The sequence below is a fragment of the Artibeus jamaicensis genome, unplaced genomic scaffold (assembly GCF_021234435.1).
Source record: "Artibeus jamaicensis isolate MK-2021 breed Jamaican fruit bat unplaced genomic scaffold, CSHL_Jam_final scaffold_474, whole genome shotgun sequence".
Classification (NCBI taxonomy): Eukaryota; Metazoa; Chordata; class Mammalia; order Chiroptera; family Phyllostomidae; genus Artibeus; species Artibeus jamaicensis.
Window position 1 is genome coordinate 44,633,355 of NW_026522046.1, and position 20,673 is coordinate 44,654,027.

Genomic DNA, 20,673 nt, shown 5'->3' on the forward strand with positions numbered 1-20,673 from the left:
CCCAGGCGCCGCTTCTCGCTTCTCCTCCTGCTCTTCCTGGGAACCGCCAACTCCGAGCTCAACCAAAGCGAGCGTCCAGATCCTCCCGTGTCGCCCGAGGGCGCGCGCACGGACACGCACCCACGCGCACCTGGACGCGCGCGCACCCCCACGCGCCCTGGTACACGCGCGCCCCCGCCCCGCCCCTGGCGCGCACTCTCCGATCGTGAGTCGCGCGTCGGGGCGGCCGCCCTGCGCGGCGATTGGCGGGAGCAGGAGCCTCCCCGAGCCGGCGCCCACACCATGGGCTGAACCCGTCGGCGCCCCGGAGTCAGTGCGGCCGGCTGGGCGCGCACGGCCAGGCACGCGCGCGGGCACATGCGGGCGCGGACACGCGCGGACGCACACGTGCGGACACGCCTTCCCCCGACGGCGGAGCTCGCTTCGCGGTAAGTCCAGTGCCCGGGGCGCCGGTACCGCGCTGGCGGCAGCGGGGACGTTGGCGGCGGGTGGCCGGCTCTTCCGACGGCGCCGGGCCAGGTGGGGCGTGCGAAACCCAGGAGGGTCCCTGGAACACGAGCGCGGTAGGAGACCCGGGGAGAGGAGCAGCAACGCCGAAATCGGCCCGGGCCAGGAGAGCAAATCGCCGGAGCCGCAGCTGGGGCGCCGAGCAAGAGGTTATTTGTTCTTGTCTGGAGTGGAAAGCAGGGTTGAATTAAAGCCCACGCTTGGCTGAAAGTAGAGACCAGATGTGGGCTTGGCTGTTACTGCCCGGTTGGTCCAACGGCGCGTGGAATCGCCCTCCGACGGCGCCCGGGCCGCGCGCTCCTGAACCCGCTACGTCTCTTTCTTGGCCCAGCTCTCAGCCTGTCTTTTCTCACCTTCTGACGCCGCAACCTGCAGCTGTTGTGCTTATGGGCTTCCCGTGTTCCACTCTAATTGGAAACCCGGCATGTTTAAAATGTAGACTGTCATTTTTTTTAAATCAGCTAGTCTTTTTGGTTTCTGTCAGAAATGCATCTTCCATTTATTGCTATTGTATGTCATGTGGAGGATTTATCAAAGGTACTGCATGGAGTTGTCGTTAATATTTTTAAGCATGAGACTTAGATCCTATTGTTACTAGCAGACCAAACTGCCCAGTAAAATGGGTGGGCAATTTTAATGCAAATGCGCCTTTAATACCACTTGTCCTTGATGTAACAATTTCGTTGATCCTTTCAAAGAACATACTCATATGTGCCGCAGATTTCACACTCGGCATGTTTCTGTAGCTTCCGTGGTTCAGAAAACTTTCAGTGTGAGTTAAAAAAGCACTTTTTATTCTTCCCCGGGTGACATAACACAAGGCACAGAGTGCATTTACCACTGAGACTATTTTTGAGTATTTTCAGTTCTCTCCAAGTAGTTTAGAGCCCTGAGCCGGCCTCAGCTCTCCGCCACCTTATCACCAGGAGAACTGTCACATTCCTGGGCTTAACCCCTGCGCTGCCGGCGCCAGCCTGCGCAGCAGACCCCTTCATCAGCAGGGGGCCAGGCAAGAACACTCACAAAAAAAAAAAAACGCCCCCAGTAAATTAATCACTATGTGTCAAGGCGTGGATGAACGAATCAGTGCGGTTGAAATTACAGTTCTGTCGGAAATAGAATGAGCTATGCAAACTAGTGGTTAATAACTAAAGCTTTATAATTCTAAAGAAAAGTTTTATGAGTGCCACAAAATATCGCGAATGCTGCTTGCGGATTGGTAATCTGAGCTGCAGTTTGAGTCAATGACTTTGAGAAATTACAGTAAACTAGTGAATGGGTATTATGTCTGTTGAGTTATTTGTTTAAGAAAATACGATTCCAATTGCACTTAAAATTTCAATTTCTTCTCATTTCTAACACTTTATCGTTGCTTCATTTTATTTGTAGAGGTTCAGGGTAGAATTGTGGTACATCATTTTACATGTGTCTGTGATTTCATGATGAGTTCTTGGCTATTTAATCTGATTTGCCTTCTTTAGGTAAACTTTTGAAAATTAGTGTTTAACATTGAATGGGTTATGCAGTGGGGCTGCTTGTACGTGAGTATATAAATATTCCTCTCTCCCCACTTCTGATGTTTTGTTTCAGTGGGTATTAAAGAAAAATCTTGTGGAATTTTTTAATCTCATAAAATCAGATACTTTATTTGTGGTAAGGGCCAGGACCCTAACAGAATGCCAGATATATAAGCAAGACTTAAGCATCTCTGAAAGAGGTCAATATTGATTTTTAACTTACTATTCTAAAATGTTACATATTGTACCTATATGATAGGTAATAAAAAACTTTAAACATTTTTTCTAAACTTAGTATTAGCTCTGTTTTTTTTTCTTGTTACCTCTCCTTAAACAATGATGAAAACAAAATGATAAAAGGGGGTTTATTTCTTCACTGGACAGGGGAGTTAATGCTTCTAAACTCTTTTCCGGTTTCCCAGTGGAAACTGATAGCAGGTCAATTGGTCATTCGATCTGGGTGGCGGGGAGACACTGTCTTGTTGAATGAATACCAGTGCTGTCAGCTGTTTCAGGGACCCCCACTCAGGAGGCATTGGCACAGAGACACCTACACATCTCGAATGTGACTTAGGGGGTCTGTGAAGCCAGATGCGGTCAAGTAGCTGACATCAGAAATAAGTCATTGTGAGCAGAATCTCAGCGTTTTGAGGCCAAGAGTCAGTTCTCGGTTTAACTTGGGAGTTGATCTTTCTAAACGCATGTCTCTTTTGTCACCTCCTGGCTGCGTCACCCTCTGCGTCCCAGGCAGGCTTTCCCAGTGAGCGGGGAATGCTGCGGGGTCTGATTTTCTCTTCCCAGTGTGTGAGGATACTTGGGGAGGCATTCCCGGGCAGTGCAGTCCTTCAGACACAGCCTTGTGTATGATCTGCACCTTGACCTTGAAACCGAAACCCTCTGGAGTAGCTTTTGTCAGAGAGACAAGCTGGCACAACGGAGATGTTTAAATATTGTGGACACAATTTCAGATAAATTTGATCCCTGTCGGTAGCAGAGCAAGTCAGAGTTGCAGGGGAACTTTGAGTCATGGCAGTAATGGGTGTTGATGTAGGGTCTGTGTCATCGATGTTCATAACGGCATTCGTGTTGGCCCTTCTTAGTGTCCTCACTGGGTTTGTCAGCAGCTAGTTAACCAGTTGTATACAAGGCACGGTCACTCTACATCTTCTCACGCTTAGTGGTTCAGAGCAGTCATTCTGCAGAGCAGCAGGGATTTCTAGTGGCGAGACTAGCACCTGAACCCGTTTTTCAAAATAGCCAGGGGTAAAAATCCGCCCCCTTTAATGTTACCTTTTATGTGATACATTTTAGTATTTAAAAGATAGAGGATGTGATGTTTCGTGTTTGTGATGGTGCAGATCTAGGGAAGGCAGTGAAGGCGGTTGATCTAAAATTACTTTGCTAAATTTAAGTGTAAGTGAAATGTAGACAGCGGCAAGAAATTAAAGGGTGTGCCAAGAGGTAGCGCTGCGCCTGAGTCCTGGATTGAAGCGAACTTCTCAGGCCTTCTATTTTTACAGTGGCACGTCATGGTCTGGAAGACCCTGGCTGTGCATGAGAGACAGTGATGTAGCAGCGCGAATGAGGGACTCGCTTACCTCGACCCGGTGCTCGTTCAGAAGTGTGTGCAGAGGGACTTCGGTTACGGGACTTTTCCTATTTGAAAATGGCTGCGCACGAAGGCCAAAATATCCTTCAAGTGTGTAAAATAGGCCTTTTGAATGAATTTGTCGCATTTGATTTATAATTCTGGAGAACCAGATGTGAGATCTGATCTAAAGGTTTTTAAAACTTAGGTCTGCCGCTGCTGCTGTTTAAAACATAGCCTGTGATAGCAATTGTTTTGGTGGGAGTGAGACTTTCACACAGGCTGATTCTAACATAAGATTCCTTTTGCAAGTGATGTAGATATTATTCCAATAGTCACCCTCCCACCCCCTCTGGAGGACGTACCAAGGGGGAGAAAAAAATCCCTCCAATGAATAGGTGAGAAAGCAGGCACATCTACGGTGACTAAGAAACCATGCAGAACTGGAAATCCTTATCTTCTCTTGATGACCGGCTGGTTTGGCAGAGGTTATCAAGTCTTCATTTAAAGGTGGAGAAGGGCGTCTGCACCTCAGTTCGACTACGGGGGGGCAGAGGAGCCGAGCCCTGTTGGGCGACGTACTGCCGTTATCTTATCCATGAAGTCAGTGATTTTCACCCCTTTTCATCTTGTGGCATGCCTAAACTGATTACTAAAATCCTGCGGCATGCCATGGAGTATATCTTTTGCTGATTTGACAAAAAATAAATGTGCAAAAAGGTGTGACTTTGATTCATTCACACGGGATGACTTGTTTGTTGCGTTGGCCACTGTCCTTTGTTCATTTGACCGTCTAAGGGAACAGAGCCCCTGACTCTGTAGTCAGGCAGTTTGTGTTTTAAAAATGCTTGCAGCACACCCGTGGGCCTGCCGTGGCACACCGGTTGAAAATCTCTGCGTTAAGTGATTCTCCATTCTTGGTGGGAATGTTCATTTTCTCTGCAAAGGAGTAGACATGTGGGTTATGGATTCTTGGGGCTTAGTAACAAGGTTCAAGTTGCAAAGTAAAAGTCTGAATTGAAGTGTGTCCCTTCCCCTTCACAGTGGGCGGGGAGGTGTGTGGCCACACCGAGGACATACTAGGGGGGTGCATTCATCGCTGGCCTCGTGGAAATGGGTGAGTGGGCGCTGTTCGCCTTCCTGTGTGAGCTACCACAGACACCAGGCTCAGGACTCTTTGCTACAGCGGGAGGAACCTGGACCCTTACTCTGTCGGTTTACGACCCATTGCCTCAGTCTAGTGTGGCGATTGGGATTGGCTGTGGGAAAAGGCTCTTCTTCTGTTCTCTCTGTGTCTCTGATGCCTGGATCCTGCCTGAAGCTGAAGTGAATGGGGGGTCTCAGGCTTTTGAGAAGGGATTGCAAGAAGTGGCTCTGAGGAGCCCGGTGGGGAGGGGAGGGAGGCTCCCCCGCATCACGGAGTCAGGGAGGTAAAGCTTCAACCCGGGAGTGAATAAGGTGCATTTCAGGATTCTTACACGGACGTGCATAGGTCCAAGCAGAATTCGAATAATAACCAAAGAAGGGGAAGGAAATGGTGGGAAATACTAACCACTCACACTCACACTCTCAACATAAACCTTTGACGTGAAACGTGTTAGAAAGCTAAAGTTTCTTCTGTTAGGAAACGCGGTAAAATCATGTGGCAAAGGAGCCGACGGCTGGCCCAGGAACGCTCTAACGAATCCCCATGTTGAATGGGTGCTCACTGAAACCGCAGCCCGCGCCCCAGGGCTGATGTGATACATTTAGCATCAACGTCATTTTTTCTTTGCAAAGCTGGGGCTCTCACTGCTCAGAACTGCAGCTTGTCTGGGGCAGGGCTGGCTCTCTCGGCTGTGCCGGCACAGACGCCAGATGACCGCGTAAACGAAAGGAGAGGGACGGTTTGCTTAAAGCACTTTCCGGTGTGTTTGACCCTGGCAGCGCTTCACGACTGAGTTCTAAAACAGAAGTAACGACCTCAGGGATCACATCCAGGGAACCGGGCAGGTCTTCTCTGGAGAAGGCATTTGGGGCCACGTATGACTAGCATTTATTCCCGATTCTGTGCCCCCCACCCTCCAAAGCCCTGGCTATGGAAGCAGAAGAAGGGATCTTTGCTGCTGTTATCACAATGAGAGGACTTTATAGCAGAAGTTGAGTCAGTCCTGCTGTGGCTTGTCATCATACATCACGAGGAGATTCGATTTGTGTTTGCAGTTTCCTAAGACTTGGAGGAAATACAGGTAATTAACCAGAATGTCCCCCAAGAACAATTTCTGCTAAGTACTTCATACCCAGGTTGCAAAATGCTCTATAAAATGACCCCATAAGTATGTTGAACCCACTGTAAACTGACTGAACTTCCAGGAGGTAAAGAAGGGGCTTCATTTGTGTGCATATTACACCTACATTGAGCATCAACATAATATTTTCGTTGCAAAAATTCAGCATTCGGTCATGTTAAATTTTCTTTATTAATTTTGAGCAACATGGAAACACATTTCTTAATCAAAATGTACTGATCACCTATTAAATAAGAGCACTATCCTGAAAGAGAGGTGAAGAACACAGGTTAATCGGCGACTGTTTCAGGGGCGTCCAGCCTGTGGCCCACGGGCCACATGCGGCCCAGGGTGGCTATGAGTGTGGCCCCACACAAAATGGTAAGTTTACTTAAAACGTGATGAGATTTTGTGTGTGTGTGATTACATGTTGCAATATATTTAATGTGTGGCCCAAGACAAGTCTTCTTCTGGTGTGGCCCAGAGCTGCCCAAAAGGTTGGACACCCCCGGGTGCTGGACCTGTCTAAAAATTAGAAAAACAACCCTGGCTGGTGTAGCTCAGTGGATTGAGCGCAGGCCTGCGAACCAGAGTGTCACGGTTCGATTCCCAGTCAGGGCACATGCCTGGGTTGCAGGCCAGTTCCCAGCAGGGGACACATGAGAGGCAACCATACATTGATATTTCTCTCCCTATCTCCTTCCCTTCCCCTCTAAAAATAGATAAATAAAATCTTTAAAAATTAGAAAAATAGTAGCAAATTTAGTGGGAAAAGCCAGAACATTTCAGTGTGTCCTTGCCTATCTGCCTGCCTGAGTTATTAGTTACATTGGCAACCCGTAAACAAAACCGCAGCCCTTTTTACTCCGAAGAACCAAAAGCATTTCTCTGAACACAGCGTCTTTGGGATGAGTATCCATGGGTGGTGATTCATGCGGAACGAGAGGCATGTCTGGGGATTTGGGGGGTCCCGAAGGGGCAAGGTTGGCCTCTGGGCAGATTTAACCCGGGTTGTGCAAGTTCCGGGCTCCAGCCAAGGAGGACGTTCTGGGTCACAGAAAGGCTCGTGTGAGGAAGAGAGACGGGAAAGTGTGAACTGTGTGGGGAGGGGCAAGCCGCCCTTTCAGCCCATGTCACTGTCTTACAGTCTGTGCAAAACACTGTGCAAGGCACCGTGGGGACAGGGAAGACTCAGGCCGTGCCTTCAGGGAGTGGAACTGTAGGAAGGGAGTGCGTGCATGTGCCATGGGACCTAGAAAGGAGACGGACACTTATGTACTGGAACATAGAAAGGCGGGGCCCCATGCATGGGCCCTGGTCTGGAAGGAGGGTGAATGCATATTCCACGAAATTCAGAAAGGGGGTGAGTGCATATTCTAACCCAGGTGGCACATTCAGCAGGGTCACCTGCGCACCAGGCCAGTGTGCCAGCGAGCCAGGGCCTGACACTGTATCGCGATGGAGGCAGTGAGGCTGCACCAAGCGCTCTGTGAGCTGCGTTGAGGGTCATGGCAGAGCCCTGGCCAGGCCACGCACAGGGCTTGCTGCGGGGCGGCCGCTGGGTGAGCGCATTATCCTGCCACACAGGCCCTTCCGTCTCAGTGACTCGTGGGAGGACTTTGCTTTTAGTCTTAGCATCGGCAGCCATAGAGCGTTTGGGTGGCTGGCGCCGCTGGGAGGCCTGTGTGTGCCCAGCGCCACCAGGGCTGCCACATTCTTAGTTCCAGTTTATGGTCTTGCCCTTGTTTCTCTTTGCCCTGATCTTTATTACTTATTTTGCATCTATTCTGAATTTTTTTATTAAAAATGTGCTTGTTATATTGCATATATCCCTGTCAATCTCTTTGCATCCTTTTTTTGGAACAAGGTGGAGTCTAGATAAAATGTCCATCTCGTAAGAATCACAGCATCAGAAAGCGACGTGAGCCCAACTGCGGGAAGATCAGGAAGTGTTTCCCAAAGGGCAGGGAGGCACAGGGGCTGCGGGATGGTGCGTGTGGGGCGTGGACAGGCAGAGGGCAGGAGGGTCGAAGTGCTCCCCGGGGCCCGGGCCGCGGTTCTGACCTTCCCGGGTTCCGGAGGGACTAATCTGGATGCCAGTTCCCATAACCCCAGTGTAAAGTTAAACCTAATCTTGGAAAGGGGACCGGAGAGGGTGATGTTTGGAGGGCGGTCACTGACACTGACTTCTCCAGGTGGCACAGGCAAGGGTCAGTGTCGCCACGGGTCATCCTCCCCGCAGCTCTCTGAAGGAGGTGCCTGAATTGCCCCCATTTTCCAGAATAGCAACGTGAGACTCAGAAGCCAGAGTTCCACAGATCGTAAGAGCCGGAGTAGAACTGAACCGGGTCCACCGACTTGGAAATCCATGCCTGGCTCTGCTGCCTGGAGTCTTCTTGGTCAGAGCAGAGGGTCCACTTCCGGATGCGATAGACGACGAGAAGGAAGCAGGGTGACACAGAGGCTGAGCAAAGGAAATAGAATGACATGCACGTGTGTAGTTTAAAATTTTCTAGGAGCCACGTTAGAACGGGAAACAGGTGAAGTCAATTTTCATAATCCCACATGTGTCTAAAACATTATCACTTCAAACGTAATTAACGTAAAACATTGATGAAATATTTTACATTGTTTTTTCTATATGGAATCTTGGAAATCCAGGTGTACTTCACATCCACAGCACATTTCAAGTGCTCAGCAGTGATAGGCACAGTCAAGTTCAGAGCGTTTCTCAGAAGAGTTCAGATTTAGTAGAATTGGTAGAATTTAGTGGAACCATTACGTCTGCTCTATAGCAGTTGCTCTGTAGCTCCACTGGCCAGGTCGCCCAAATGTCGTCTGGGGACCTGGTGCGACAGCATTAAGAAGTGGGAGCGGGCATGGTACGTTCAGTCCTGAAACTGCAGTTTTCCTGTCGGAGGGAATATATGTATACATAATTTCCTGTTGACTCCCTTCTTGCTTTTAAAAAGGGCGAAATACTCATGGTTCTGTGAATGAGAAATTTGTTTTCTGCCCAGAGTCTGCTTTGCAGCCAGCTCCTCTCTGTGCTTCCTTGTCGACAGTCTGTTTCCACATCGCTGGTGCCTGGTGAGGGGACTCTACTCTCTTTGTTCTGGTTTATTTTGCCCGTGGGCAGTGCTTACTGTAAAAAAACAAAAAACAAAAAACAAAAAATCCCTAAACAAAACTGTGTTAAATAAAATACGTGTGGCTTTTCTCAACTCTAATTGCCGTATCAAATTTAACAGCCAATTCAGCACAGTTATTGGTAACCAAACATGGAAGGACAAAGAATACCGTCATTTATTTATTTTTTTAAACCCTCCATACCTCAACACTAACGAAAGGGGCTGTGTGTTCTAGGCTATACCATTCTACATGTCTGGTTGTAGGCCCTCAGGGACAAGCAGAAAAGCGAGAATATTTACCTTGCTCACGGCAGGTTCTGCTGCCCTGAAGCTGAATTTTGCAGGCGAGCCCTGCCCCGTCCTCCATGGTCACCAGGTGCGACCCTCCCAGAGGGACCTGAGGGTCTGCTGTGAGGCGGACTGCGTGTCCGCTCCGTGCTGTGTTCCACCTCCTACGCTCCCGAGGGAGAGCAAATTTAATTTAAAGTCTAAATTGTATTTGAGAAATCTGAGGCACATTAAGACTCCTTAAATAATTCACTTGGGGTTACATTCAGTGAACATGTGTAAATATGAGAACGTGACAGGCAAGTGGTCTAAACACAGAACAAGTCCGAGGCCACGCTGATGGGAGCCACATGTGCCTGAACTCAGGGAGGAAAAGCCGAGTCATTGCTGGCAGCCGGGACCCAGGCCGGCCCCACAGCTCGTTGGGGAAGGTCAAGGTCCTGCTGCTTCTGCGCTGGGTGCTTATGATTTGTAATGTGGTTGAGGAGGACCTTGGAGACAAACCGCCGATGCAGCACGGTCAGCTCGTGGGTGCTGTGTTCAGCCGTAGCACCACGAAGGTGGCAGGAACCCGAGGGGGCTGCCTGCCTCAGCCCCAAATGCATTGCCCACCAGCTTCTCCGCCTGGTGTTGGCAAGTGTGAAACAACCAAAATGTGCTTGTGGAAGCCGCTCTATTTTTTCAAGCTGGTAGAGGCCTTTTCCCTTCAGGCTCAACAACTTTCACCCTTTCGGATGTCTGGGTGGATGGATGGATTGAGTCCCGGGGACAAGTAACAAACAGCCAGCAGGTAGAGTGCTTTCTTAGAGGAATCTGAGCATCACTCAGTGTTGCCCTCTCCTACTGATCTCTTAATTCCCCCACCTCCCTTGCTGCAGCTGAATCCCTTCTTCCTGCTTCCCTGGCCTTACTTTCTTACACGCACGGTTTTCAAGTGTCGGTGGCAGAGAAGTTTCACCAACGGTAGACCCACAAGGGGCTCAGAGAAACAAGCCTGCGAATCTAATGAAATCAGGCTGCAGGTCTGAAGCAATTTTGGAAGAGCCTGCCCTCGCTTTTGCTCCTGTGTCTGGTTTTCATGGAAATTTGCGTCTGGGAATGAGGGGAATCAGAGTGGATTTGCTGCAGGCAGGTGCCTGCGTTCTTTGGCGCTGGCCATCAGGAGTCAGGTCCAAGGGCGCCTCAGGAGGTTCCGTGCGCGCCATGCAATCTTTGTAAAACAGTGGGGATCTTCTCCGACTTCCTGGTGTTTGAAAATTATTCATATGTCTGCCCTAGCCTGGGGTTTTGAGGACAGAAAACAGGCTCTACTTACTGTCCCTGCTCTCTGCCTTCACCCTTTGAAGTCGTTGCAAAGTGATTTCTATATCCTCTGATGCTGGCGTATGTAACCTCTGAGGTTTTGAGTTAAATGGTCCCCTTTCTTTGTCCTGCAAAGGCATGGCCAGTGCAGCCAGGAGAAGGTGCCCCACAGCGTAGTGGCCAGGGTCAGGAACACAGGCTTCCTCTCCCGAAGACTGGGAATCGATTCGGGCTCAACCCGCATTAGCGGAGTGCAGGCGAGGCCCTGAAGGACTTGCGTTTGCACTGACGAGGGGAGGAGCAAGGTTGTACACTGTGTTTCAGTCTCTGCAAAAAGCAAGTGAAAACGAGAGTTGCACCTCCTCTGTTTGAGAATGTGTGGCATTCTTCTGGGAATAAGCCTCCTTCTTGGAATAAGCGAGCTTCGAAATAGAGTCATGCGAGGCAAGGATGGTTTGCTGCTTTGGATACTTACTGTGGAATGGAAAGGTGTCCCGGGAACTCTCTCCCTGGGAGACATTGAAACCCAGCTGTTTTTGAGTTAAGAACAGCCATCAACCTGCTTCATCTGCGTTGGAGCATGAGCTCTTTGTTTGCTTTTTTAAGTTTTGGGGGTTTTTTTTGGTTGTTTCTTGTGCTCAACACCCATTAGCTTTTAAAACAAGTGGTCGCGTGTATGTGAATTGTTGGTTAAAGAGTAATTAGTGTAGTGTAGCTCTTTGAATTCTCGGCTCACAGAAATAATCGTGGGGCTGACCTAAAGAGACTGGGCACATTCAGACTTCGTGACATACCCATCACCAGCCCCAACGAGAGATCGTGGTATTTGGTGATGTAGTTACTCTTGGCTTAAATTACTGTGTTTTAAACCCGTTTCCGTGACCAAACCCCGAATGAATCTTTTCAGAGAGTTTTTCCCTGGTTACGCCTTCTTTACCATGAAAACTTCATACCACAGGTATAGCGTACATTTGTTCAGGTATTTTACATTATACACATGTACATACAGCTACATTTAGGTAAACCTGGGCTTTACACATAAGAAGAGACTTTTTCTCATCCTCCAAGAAGCCGGTCAGCCTCCTTGGGAACACACAGCTTAAATACACAGTGTGGGCACTTAACTTTGGAAAGGTTCCGTTTCAGGGAGAGGATGTCAGGAAGGCTCAGAGGAGGAGGGGAAGCCCAGATGAACTCCGGGCATTACGGCCAGGGCCCTGCGCACTGACCGTTGTATAGAGTTACGGCCTGGACACTGACAGCGACAAAGTGCATAGGCAGTCGGGCTGCCCGTGTGTCTCTCAGGGGGCGCCATGAATGCGTGGAACGGCGGACCACACACTCTCCGCTGGACAGATGGGGAACTTCTCAGGCTTCGCGTGCACCCGAAGATCAGGTGGTCTGTGGGAAGACCCCAGTGGCAAACGTGTGTCCCCACGCGAGGGGCAGTGTGCCCTGGCGTGTGTGCAGCTGGAGAGGCAGCGTCTGCCCCTCGTCCTGGGTGTACACGGGCACCTCCTGTGGCTCATTTAACTGCAGCTGGATCCCATCGAGGCTCATGTTTCCCCTTCAGTAAAAATGGAAATATAGGAAAAAAATAAACAACCCAAAAAGACACGCTGAGTTTCAACCCAAAATCAGTCAGAGGAGAAAAACACTTGGGCCGGTGTCAAGAGCAACGAAACGGCGCCAGCACTGCGCTTTATGAAAATGGTCATTGAGTAGTATTTCCATGAAAAGGCAACTGACTCAGAGCCCGGGGGTGAGCGTCTGTGAGGCAGAGTCTGGGCCGCCCGCCCACGCCCTGGACCCGGCAGCAGCCGCGCTTGTTACTAGAAGTGACCCAGCGAGACTGGAAATGGGGAAAAAGCGCGCCAGGCTCTGAGACAGAGAACGAGGTGAGCTGGGAAACCGGAGCCCGAGGTGGGGACCCGACCTCGGGTGTGAGTCTCCCCTCATCACCAGCAGCCCTTAACAGTCCCTCTAATGCTCCAAGTGTGTAATGGGATGGCAGGACTTCTAGGAAAAAAGTCAAATGATCCATTGCGTTCCTGCGAGTGAAAAGGACAAAGATGAAGCTTTATTTTAAATGCCTCCCTCTGGCTTGTGCTGTGGGAGGTGCTGTGGTTGTGTGGGGGGTCAGAACTCCAGTTTTCCTCCCACCTTCCTACGTACTCCTGGCTTGGTAGTAATCAAATTAACACAAGGAAGATTTAACAGGAGAAAGTCTCCAATGCTTATGAGGGAGGCACGTGTGGGGGTGCCCTAAGAATATGAGACCCAAAGACGCGTTGGACACTTGAGGTTTATGCGGCAGTTTGGATGAAACCGAGGGAGGCGAGAGCCTGGGATTCCAAAGCAAAAGCAGGTGGTTTACAGGCAGGCAGGAAAGGACAAACCTGGAGTAAACGAGTTCTTGCTGCCCCGCTCAGAAGCAGTGGGAACCAAAGGGAAGGTTAACAAACGGCTTTGCCGGATTCCTCTGCATCTGCCACATTCAGCTTATGTTATGATGCAAAGCTGATACTCCTTCCCTTTAAGCAGATTCTTCTATCTGAATTCTTTCAGGCAGGTAGAGGGGGAGGGTCAAAGGTTCTTTGGGAGTTTTTTGTTTCTTAAAAACCAGATTACATAATCAGTATTCCAAAAGGCATATTTTGCGGTGGCAAAACTTTGGGGTTCTTCATAGCTCCTTGCTGGGACATCACAAGGGAATTTGCTTCGCTCTGAGATGGGCAGTCCCGGTGGCTCTCTGGCCCTGAGCATCTCTGAACCCTGGGTGTGGGGCCCTCCGCTGCCTGTGCCCTGTATTTGGAAGGTAGAAGGCACATTTAAATATTTTTTATTTTGCTTAGCATAATGCTTTCCAGTTCCATCCATGCTGTTGCCAAGGGTAGGAGCTCCTTCTTTCTCTCTTCTTTGTAGTATTCCATTTTGTAAATGTACCATTGCTTTTTGATTCATTCATTTACTGATGGGCACTTAGGTTGCTTCCAACACTTTGGCTGTTGTAAATTGTGCTGCTGCGAATGTTGGGGTGCATTGGTTCTTTTGGATTGGTGTTTCAGGGTTCTTAGGGTATAATCCTAGTAGTGGAATTGCCAGGTCAAAAGGCAGTTCCATTTTTAGTTTTCTGAGAAAATTCCATTCTGTCTTCCATAGTGGTTGTGCCAGTTTGCAATCCAACCAACAGTGCACTAGGGTTCCCTTTTCTCCACAGCCTCTCCAACACTTGTTGTTTGTTGCTTTGTTTATGGTCATTCTGACTGGTGTGAAGTGATATTTTAGTGGTTTTAATTTGCATCTCTCTGACAGCTAGCGATACTGAGCATCTTTTCTTGTGCCCCTGGATCCTCTGTATGTCTTTCTTGGAGAACTGTCTGTTCAAGTCCTTTGCCTATTTTTTAATTGGGTTGCTTGTCTTCTAAGTGAAATAAGCCAGAAGGTGAAAGACAAATACCATATGATCTCACCTTTAACAGGAACCTAATCAACAAAACAAACAAAGAAACAAGCAAAATATAACCAAAGACACTGAAATAGAGAACAGACTGACAATGACCAGAGGGGAGAGGGGAGGGAATTTCAGTGGAAAAGGGGAAGGATTTGAAGCAACAAGTATAAAGGACACATGGACAAAAACAAGGGGGGTGGGCCAGAAATGGGAGGAAGGTAGGGAGGGCTGAGGGGGGTGGGCCGGGATGGGAGTAAAAGACAGAAAACTGTATGTACTTGAACAACAATTAAAATAAAAAATGAATATTTTTTAAAGTTTTATTGAATTTCTTGGTGTGACACTGGTTAATAAAAGTATATAGGTTTCAGGTGTACAGTTCTATAACGCATCATCTGTATATTATATTGTGTGTTCACCTCCCAAAGTCAAGTCTCCTTCCATCACCCACTTCACCCTCTTCTACCTCCCCCACCCCCTCTCCCTCCGTACTCACCGTACTGTTGCCTGTGTCTGAGTTTTTCTTTTTTTGCTTCACCCCTTCACCTTTTACACACAGCCCCTAAACCCCCCTCCCCTCTGACAGCTGTCAGCGTGTTTTATGTATTTACGAGTCTGTCTCCATTTTGCCTGTTAGTTCAGTTTGTTCATTAGATTCCACATGTAGGTGAAATCGTATGGTGTTTGTCTTTCTCTGGCTCATTTCGCTTAATAGGTCCCTTTGCGGTGAGATTTCCTTTTTCACAGCCCAGTAGTGTCCCATTGTGTGGATGTACCACAGCTTTTTTATCCACTCAGCTACCGATGGGCACTTGGGCCACTTCCGAATCTTGACTGTCGTAAATAATGCTGCAGTGAACGTTGGGGTGCGTATATTCTTTTGAATTAAGTGTTTTGGGTTTCTTTGGATAAATTCCTAGAAGTGGAATTGCTGGGTCATGAGGCAGTTCCATTTTTAATTTTTCGAGGTAACTCCATCTGCTTCCCACAGTGGCTGCTGCACCAGTCTGCATTCCCACCAACGGTGCACAAGGGTTCCTCTTTCTCCATCCACATCCTTGCCAACGCTTGTTATTTGTCGATTTATTCAGAGTAGCCGTGTGGCTTTAATTTGCATTTCTCTGATGATTAGTGAGGTTAAGCATCCTTTTGTATGTCTATTGGCCATCTGTATGTCCTCTCTGGAGAAGTGTCTGTTTGGGTCCTTTGCCCATTATTAAATTCGATTGTTTGTGGGTTGTTTTTTTTTTTGTGGTGTTGAGTTGTATAAGTTCTTTATAAATTTGGGGTATTAGCCCCTTGTCAGATATATCACCAGCGAATATGTTCTCCTATTCAGTGCATTGTCTTTTCATTTTGTGGATGGTTTCCTTTGCTGTGCAAAATCTTTATAGTTTGATGTAGTCCCATGTGTTTATTTTTTTGTTTCCCTTGCCCAAGGCAACATTTCAGAAAAAAAAATACTGCTATGAGAAATGTCTGAAATTTTACTGCCTATGTTTTCTTCTAGGTTTTTTAGGGTTTTGCGTTTATTCTTGTGGGTGGTGTGTGAAGGTGATCCAGTTTCATTTTTCTGCATCTATCTGTCCAAGTTTCTCAGTATCATTTATTGAATATAGTATCTCTACCCTATTACATGTTTTTGCCTCTTTTGTCAAGTATTAATTGACCATAAAGGCATGGGTTTATTTCTGGGACCTCTATTCTATTCCATCGATCTATGGAATTCTGTCTTTATGCCAGTACCAGGCTGTTTTGATTACCGTGGCGTTGTAGTATAGTTTGATGTTAGGTATTGTGACACCTCAAACTCTGTTCTTTTTTTTTCAAGATTGCTGTGGATATTCGAAGTCATTTTTGGCTCCATATAAATTTTTGAAATATTTTGTTGTAAATCTGTGAAACATGTCATTAGCATTTTAAGAGGGATTGCATTGAATCTATAGCTTGCTTTGGGAAGTATGGGCATTTTGATGATGTTAATTCTTCCAGTCTGTGAACATGGTATATGCTTTGATTTATTTGTATCTTCCTCAGTTTCTTTCTTCAGTGTCTTATAATTTTTTGAGTTAAAAATTTTAATACAATTTTAAATAGAATTGGTTTTTTTTAGTTTTTCTCTATGACAGTTTATTATTGGTATATAAAATGCAACTGCTTTTTGGATATTTATTTTGTGTCCTGTTATTTAACTGAATTCATTTATCAGTTCTAGTGATTTTTTGGAGGAATCTTTAGGGATCTCTATCTACAGTATCAGTGTCATATCATCTGCCAGTAATGAGTTTTACTTCTTCCTTTCTGGTTTGGCCAAAAGGCACATTTTCATTGCTTCTTTTAGTTGTTTGCATTTTAAGAGGCACTTAACTCCAAGCAAATAACGTGTAGTTGGGAAAGCTCTTTACTTCAACCTTTTCCCTTCTTCTTTGCAAATTGCCTCTGTTTCTTTCTTACAAATGGATGTTGGTTGGGGTCAGGCAATCCCCAGTCCCCACTTTGAAAACCAAGCAGGAGGGCTGGCCGAGTGCTGTGTCACGGTTCCGGGAAGCACTGATCTGGAAGTGTATGAGTGCTTGCCCTTAAAAATTTCAAAAACACCGTTTCAAACCGTGGCTGCTCTCGCAGTGGGTGCCATAGTAGTAAATTCACATTGTCATTTTCTTTTTCTGGTAATCGGGGTCAGATTAGATGACACACCACAATGTCTACTTCAACAGTTAACTTACTTTAAGTTTTACCTGTGTTATAAACTATATACTTGATCTCCTATAAGAGTTGATACTTATTTGGCTTTTCCTTTTTTGGGGAATTCCTGTTGAACATAATAATTGGGACTCAAAACAGCCTAGGAATCTAGGAAACGTTAATGATCTTGCCAGCCAAGGGTAATGATGCCATGAAGACCGCATCTGTCCCCAGCAGAAGGACACACTCTTTTGTTCCCTGGGCCACTTCAAAGTTGTTTGACTGCCTTGCTCAGTTTTAATTATTATGATTTTTGAGTATCCTTTCTCCCCAAATTTTTTAATACATGTAAGCCATTACATGCACTATATAGGGTGAGGCAAAAATAGGTTTACAGTTGTTTGTATGAAAATAATACAATAATTAATAAATAGTACAAGAATAAACTGTTTCACATATTCACAACGGTAAATTTACATTTGTCCAGCTTTGTACATATAATCTATTACACAGATTACAATATTTATAATAGTGCTGTAAACATTGTGATGACCTCATCACCAGAACCAAGAATTTAGGATAAGTGTCTCTTCCTCAGATAACTTACACAGTCAGAGAAGTCCAGGTAGAAGCCCCAGGTAGAAATCCTTCTGAATTTCACCCTTGGCTGATTAGGCAGGTAGAAAAAGACCGTGTTATAGGCTGATTCTCCTGTGTAGACCACCACGCCTGCAGTCCGCCCCGGGAAGGCTACAAGGGTGCCCAATAGCCTTCCCAGACAGGAGGGGCCTAGGAAAAGTGCTTATTGTAGGAAAGTTGAAATCTTCTTTAAGAGCACATTTTCAAGAAAAAGATGTCTCCACATCTTGTTATCAGAAATACAGGCATCTTTCGAAGGGGTTTTTCTACTTAGAATAGTGTCGGGTTGGTTTGCAGACAGAACGCCACCCTGCTCAGTAGCCACATTTTTTGCTGGAGTCAGACAGCCAGTGATCGTCCCCGCTTTGCTGGCTGGCCTCTCCCCAGGCATCCAGGGGAGCCACCTGCAGACCTGAGAGAGTGTGGCTGGAAAGACCCTCCTGGGAAAGAAGACCAGCTTCACTAGCATTGGTCGAGAGGGTGGGGTGGAAAGGGACACAGGTGTGCAGAAGGGACACGCTAGTCTCTTGGGACCCTGGCTCTCCACAGCCCTGGTAGGAGATCAGTAGTTTCTATGGACACTCAGCTGTGAGTCACCCCCTGCAGAGGATGGAGACTTTGTCACCCTGGCCCACATCACCAGTGGACATACCCCTCAAGCCCTTTGCTCTTCTTTTCTCATATTTACTTGAAACCTCTCTGAATACCTGGAGGCCACATAAAACCATAATTTAATTACTCTGTGCATTGACCAAAAGTGGTGCTGGGAAAAATTTCAGATGATCTCGCCAGCCCTGAAAATGGCAACACACAGGTGCATACTGATCCATTTGTCTGAGAGAGCTCCCCGGAGAGAAAGGGGAGGCTCTCCTAATTGCCTTGTTTTTAGGCAAATGTTGAATACAAACACGCGGTTTGATTGGTCCAAATAGCACTGTCCTGATTGGTCAGAATTGCGTGTTGTGATTGGTCATTGTGGAGCGGCTCTGATGGGTCAGTAAAGATGTAAATGAGGTTAAAACTGCAGAGCTCAAATTAGATGGGGCAGGTAGGTGTCAGCCCACTGGTCTAAGTACGATTCCAGAAACTTATTCATAAGGGTTGGCTCAGCTGCAGGGGCTCAGTGTGGGAGGTGTGGCAGCTCTGTCTGTGGGTTCTCCCTGAAATGCAGCCTATGTGAGGGGTCACCTTTAAACCAAGACCCTGGCTCTAAATTTGGGCCCGGGCAACAGTAAGGAGGCCTTTTTGGCAGGTATATATTCCATATCAGAGTCAACACATCATGGTTGAGTCGGACATCCCTCGGACCTTTGAGTGTTGTCCTCGTGGTTTGGGGGGATTGGAGGTGACTGAGCGGAGGGGGTGCTTTTGGTCTTCAGAACACCTGACTGCCCGTGGGGCGACTGAAGACCTCTTGTAGCAGAGGACACCGTTTTGCCTCTTGAATAAAAAGACCGGGGTCTGCATGGCTCTGGCACGTGTCAAGGCTAGAAGGTGGAAGAGATGTGTCCTCGCTCTGTCCCCGGCAGGCTCCCGTCCCCACTGGCTGTAGGGGAGGTTCACAGAGTGCATGCGGGCTCCCTCAGATGTCCAGAGAGATGTTTTCATTTCCCTACTGCAGGTTTTAGTCCCGAGACTACCAATTAAACCGTCCCATAAATCCTCCTTTGCAGGGAGTAGCACCTAATTTTAGATTTCCTGCCTGCTCCGGTGTCCCGATCGCTCCTGGCTGGCGAGAGGCTGGGCCCAGGAAGCAGATGCGCCAGGCCGTGCTGCGTGTGAAAGCCCTGTGCCCAGCGACTTGGGGTCGGTCTCAGTCCCCTGACCGCCTTCATGTTGTTTCAAAGACTTCTGAAGACAATGATTTAGAACTTTGCAGCTTACTTGGTCCTTTCCGGTGGATGACTCTGATGCAAAGCATAAGGAAGAGGGCACTGGGCAAGGAGCGGGCATCAGGGTGGGGACTGTGAAGGACGAAGCTGATGGCACTTCTGCCGTCTGTGCTGGGAACACAGGGGACACGCCCTCCTGGTGTTTCCTGCCCCAGGGTCCACTGCAACTCAGCCCCTTCCTCCGGTTGGGAAAACACATCCTTGTTCTGAATCTCCGTTAGCGTTAGTTCTTCCTTCATCTCCCCCTTCAGTGCCCACCAGTGGAGGTGAACGGCTTCGGGGCCGGGCACCGTGCTGGCGACGCCCTCGCTGTCTTTCTCCTGGTCACAAAGCCAGTCTCTGTTTTTTTGATATTATTACAGTAACAACCCCTGCCTGCACCCCATCCTGCAGACATTTGTGAGGGTGCATTTCAAAGACCAGTGGGTGTAACAGAGTTAGAAGGAAGGATAGCCCGGGTGTGCGGCAGCCCGACTTTGTTACCTACAAAGGAAAGATGAAACCCCTGGGAAAGTCCTTCGCCCTGAAGAGACTTGGCAGGCGATTGGGGCCCTGAAAAGCTGCTGGTGAGTGTTTGGGTGTGTCTGTGTGTGCGGATTTATTGGTCGGAGCGTGGGTGGGGTGTGAGCTGAAATCTATACGCACAGTGTTAAAATGCTTACAACTCATAAGCGACGTGCCTAAGCATTTTTGAACTTTAGAAGGTAGTGTCTGTAATACTTTGCTCATTGCAGAAATGTTAGAACATACAGATAAACAAAAGTATTTAAATGAAATCTTTCCACACACAAAGATATTATGGCTGTTGCCAATGATGCATTTAATTCCAGAATGGTGGAAATTCTTTTATGTGCATATATATTTCCCCACGATGGATGATATTACATATACATTTTGATAATCTAGTTTTTTACAATAACAGCACATTGTAAGTATCTGTTTTATATCAATAACTATGCTTAATAAAATGCCTTTTTTTTGCCACACTATTTTAAGACCGTCTAGGATTCCATTGGCCCTCTCACGATAGATTTAGTTAGTCCTCTCTGTTGAGTATTTAGGCTGTTTCCAGTTTTCTTTGTTAGAAACCAAGCTTGGCCGCATAATACAGATTCACAGGCCCCATCAAAGACCCATTACATCAGGGTGTCTTGAGGGCCAGGCCCAGGAATCAGTATTCTCACACACTTTTCCAGTTGAAGGTCACTGTTGCGCAGTGTACTGTGGACTTCACCAAAGAGTAGGATACATGCTCAGAAGTGGAACTGTGAGGCCTTGTGCAGCTGCCTTTAGTCTTTTGAAATAGACCACCGAGTTACCGTTCAGAGTAGTTCTGTTTGTTTTTAACTCCTGGTGAAAGTTGAAAAAACGTGCATGTGTGCGCAGCACCTGTGACCACACCA

At 47.5% G+C, this 20,673-nt stretch overlaps 1 protein-coding gene across 3 annotated transcripts in view; it reads left to right on the forward strand.

Moving 5' to 3' along the window:
- The first annotated feature begins 379 nt into the window (after positions 1-379).
- ERG (ETS transcription factor ERG) overlaps positions 380-20,673 on the forward strand; it is a 215,103-nt gene continuing 194,809 nt past the window's right edge. For 2 of the 3 annotated variants that reach the window (XM_053657707.1, XM_053657710.1), the window contains exon 1: positions 19,587-19,836. The gene's annotated coding sequence lies outside the window, so the exon portion shown is untranslated. Of the gene's footprint in view, positions 429-19,586; positions 19,837-20,673 lie in introns of those variants that run through there. The other variant, XM_053657708.1, reaches the window with a different exon arrangement.